Genomic DNA, 5,000 nt, shown 5'->3' on the forward strand with positions numbered 1-5,000 from the left:
ATATCTTTATCGTAATTTTCATGGCTGATATTATTATAATCTCAATTTTATTATTATCATTCTTCTTCTTCTTCTTCTTCTTCTTCTTCTTCTTATTAGTATCATTATTATCATTATTATTATTATTAGTTTCTGCCCATTATAATTGTATTATTTGCTCTATGTTTTTTGTGGTGTTTTCCCTTGTTACTGCAGGTTCTGAGTTATTGCCAATTTAGCGCTATGGTAGCTATAATTACCGCAAAATCCACAAGGCCATTCGATACTATCCATAATATTATCATTATTATTCGTGCCATTTTAATTATTATTATTATTATTATTATTATTACTGTCTTTTGTTACTGATTTATCCTGAAAAAGTAATATATATTAAATTATTATTTATATTCGTGGTGCTCTCCCTTGTTATTCATATCATGAGTTCTCCCTCTTGTCTTTCATGGGAGTTCATATGCCTCGTTAGTTATAATAATAATAATAATAATAATAATAATAATTATTATTATTATTATTATTATTATTATTATTATTATTATTATTATCACAACAATGCCAAGAACAATAACAACAACAACGATAATAATAATAATAATAATAATATCGATAAGAAGTGTGATCATTATGATATTAATCATTTTTTGTTCCTGTTATTTTGTCGTGGAGAAGAGACCGAAATAGTCGTCATTATTATATGAAAAACATGAGGAATAATAAAAAAAAAATATAAAAATACTGATAATAATAATAATAATAACAACAATATGATAACTGAGATTGTTATCATCATCACAATTATTATTATTACCGCTAATATTATTATTATTATTACTATTATCGCTTATATTATTACAATTGATATTATAGATAGCATTGTCTTTGTTATTATTATTGTTATTATTATTATTATTATTATTCTTGTTCTTTTTCTTCTTCTTCTACTTTTTCTTCTTCTTCTTCTTCTTATTGTAGTTTTTATTATCATTATTATTATTACCACTATTGCTATTGTTGTTGTTGTTATTACTATTATTTTTATTATTATTATTGTCGTTGTTGTTATTATTGTTTTCGGTATTGTTGTTGTTATTATTATTATTATTATTATTATTATTATTATTATTAATTTAATTGTAATTTCTTGATGATGATGATGATGATAGAGGAATCTATATCATGGTTATTTTAATTTACATTGCTGATATCATAATAATCTAAATTTTATTTCTATTGTTATTATTATTCTTATTCTTATTCTTATTATTATTATTATTATTATTATTATTATTATTTTTATTTTATTATTATTATTATTAAAAATTCTGCCCAGTATGCTTGCATTATTTCCTCTATATGTTTTGTAGTGATTTCCCTTGTTACTGTCGGTTGGGAGATATTACCAGTTGAGCGCCATGGTAGCTATAATTACCGAAAAATCCTTAAGGCCATTCGATTGTATCCATAATAGGTAGAAAACTCATGATAATCGTCTATTACCATAATCATTAGTATCATTTTGATTTTCATTATTATTATTATTTTTATTGATATTATTATGATTAAAACAAAAGAAACCGAGGAGAAAGAGACCATAAGATCATTTTATTAATGACTCTTAACATAATGATATCTCATTATTATTATTATTATTATTATTATTATTATTATTAAAGTTTCAAGGCCATTCGATAATATCCATAATAGGTAGAATGCACATGATAATCGTCTATTATCATAATCATTAGAATCATTTTGATTTTCATTATTATTATTATTATTATTATTATTATTATCATTATTATTATTACTATTATTGAAACAATAGAAAACGAGGAGAAAGAGACCATAAGATCATGTTATTAATGATTTTCAACATAATGATATCTCATTTATTATTATCATTATTATTATTATTATTATTATTATTTAAGTTTCTGTCCCTATGTTTGTATTGTTTCCTCTATATGTTTTGTAGTGATTTCCCTTGTTACTGTAGGTTCTGAGTTATTGACAGTTTAGAGCCATGGTAGCTATAATTACCGCAAAATCCTCAAGGCCATTCGATAATATCCATAATAGGTAGAATACTCATGATAAACATTTATTATCATAGACATTATTATCATTTTCATTATTATTTTTAGTGTGAGTATTATTATTATTATTACTATTAATATTAAAAGTAGTAATAGTATTACTACTATTATTATTGTTAGTATTGTTAGTATTATTATTAAAACAAAAGAAAACGAGTAGAAAAAGACGATCAGATTATTATATTAATGATTTTTAACATCATGATGATGATGATGATGATTATTATTATTATTATTATTATTTCTTATTGTTTTTGTCTTTTGTGACGTATTTATCGTGGCTAAATAATGTAAATCCCAAACTTCTTTCTCCTTTGTCATTATATCGTTTTATATGTTTGTAGTTCTTATTTCTTATCAGTTTAGTGTCATGATGCCTAAACTGACACTGACATCCTCAAGGGCATTAAATGCTAGGGTGGCGCTCTACAGTTTCGTATTTTGCATAGGCTAGAATTTTAAAGAAAAAGAATTTCCCCGCCATTAGTCACTGGTTATACTGGCTATTTAAAAATATCCTTATATATCTTAGGTATATTTGAAAGAACCTTTAATTCCTTTTATTTTGGTGTATGATAAATGGGTGTAATATGGGTTATAGAGCATACAGCTTGGCCTTACTCAAGATGTGCACCGTTCAAAAAAGTGGTAGCTCCACTTGGCCATTTTCACTTCCTGAATTTTAGAGGAATATTGTATAAAAAAGAGCCCATAACTTTTTTTACATTTTATATATATGTCAATTCATTCATTGCGCTTTCATAAGCTGGTATTGTCTAGTCTGTCAAAATTCATTTCCCCCATTTTAGTAACTGTCATGGACAGTGTACTTGAGACTAATTCAGGCTAATTTTTTAGCACAAGGGAGAAGTCATTTTAGTTAGCAATGTGCTTAGCAATGTGCTTAGGTCATGTACAATTTCCAAAAGTATAATATCCAAAGAAATCTCATTCACATTACAATAATGTAGCATAGAACTATGCCAACATTCTCTCCATTGTGCATGTTTTAAATGCAAACAACTTCACCTTACATACGTCATTCTCTCAAAAGTACATAATAACTGGTGAGAGCACCCCAGACACAATGAGTAGAAAAGTCATGTAAATGTCAGAGATAAATATTGCAGTCATGAATTTATTTATTGATTTATTTATTGATTGATTGATTCATTTAAATAATAATAATAATAATAATAATAATTATTATTATTATTATTATTATTATTATTATTATTATTATTCTTATTATTATTATTATTATTATCATTATTATTATTATTATTATTATTCTTTGTTATTATTTGTCATTGTTTTTTGTCTTTTATAACTTATGTAACCTGACTAAATAATGAAATTTCCATCCTTCTTTCTTTTTCGATTCCTCTCCCTTGTTTTCATCGTACGAGTTATCTTCTTGTCTCTATTGTTTCATGTTTGTATTATTTCATCTAAATATTTCTAGTTATATCCCTTGTTATTGTCAAGGCCATTCAGAACAACTCTGTGTGTGTGTGTGTGTGTGTGTGTGTGTGTGTGATTAATCCCTTAATCTTACTCAACATGAGACTTTAAACACAACAGAATGTAAAATAGAGAGAGATGTAATTCCTTTCACAATACAATATAATCCTTCATTACCTAATATAGGTCGTATAATTAATAAATATTATAGTCTCCTAAATTTATCCAATAAAACTAGCGTCAAATCACTTTTCAAAATTAAACCAGTTCTCGCTTATAGAAGACCCAAGAATTTGCAAAAATTTTTAATCACAACTAAACAGACAGAAAATAAAAAAATACACTTTTCGTCATCTAAATGTAACAGACACCGGTGTTCTCAATGTGCAAACATAAGAGAAAGTACTTCTTTCAGTAGTGCTAATACAAAAGAGGTATTTTCTCTAGGCGATAACACTAACTGCATATCAACTGATGTGATTTATTTAATAACCTGTAAAAATGTAGCATGCAATATGTTGGACAAACACTTCAACAAGTCTCTAAGAGAATGAATAATCATCGCTTTCATATAAAAAATTATAGAGATCCTCAGTTTTCCTCTAATGTTTCAACACACTTTAACACCAATAATCACTCTCTACTTGATTTTTTTTTTCATGCCAATAGATATTGTGCATGGTAACATGAATAGACTCATAAAAGAAACTTATTGGATTCATAAGTTATATACTCTGTATCCTAATGGACTTAATGCTAATGCACTATATAAAATTGTATAATTTACATTGATATATTGTATATCCTTTATAACATCATAATTATATGTATGACTGTTTGTCTGTAGTTTATTTTATTATGTGTGTGTGATTAGGATTTTTCACGTAGCTTTAACAATTTTTCAGTCATATCGTTACGAAGTGAGCAGTGTGTCAGTTTATAGTGATGTCTAGTACTGGGGCACCCAGTTACATTACCCTGACACCAGGCCGACCAGTCCTAACACTAACTATTTATTAATACCGAGCGCCTAGGGAGGCAGCTGTCAGTACCATTTTTGTAGGTCTTTGGTATGACTGGGTCGGGGTTCGAACCCACGAGTTCCCGTATCCGAGGCGGCCGCTCTAACCATTAGGCCACCGGTGCGGTCTGATGTTTGTACTTATGTCCCTTGTTATTGTCAAGGCCATTCAGAAAAATATGTAAATTTCAGAAATTAATATTGAAGTCATGGATTTCATTACTATTCTTCTTCTTCTTGCTTTTAGTTATTATTATTATTATTTTTATTATTATTATCATTATTATTATTAACTTATTTGTAATTTATATTTTGTTATTTGTTCTTATTCTTGATTATGATGATGATGATGATAATGATGATGAGGGTACAGTAATCTGTAATATCTTTATCGTAATTTTCATGGCTGATATTATTAT

Source organism: Sinohyriopsis cumingii, chromosome 17 (assembly GCF_028554795.1).
Source record: "Sinohyriopsis cumingii isolate HCF-2022 chromosome 17, ASM2855479v2, whole genome shotgun sequence".
NCBI classification, from domain to species: domain Eukaryota; kingdom Metazoa; phylum Mollusca; class Bivalvia; order Unionida; family Unionidae; genus Sinohyriopsis; species Sinohyriopsis cumingii.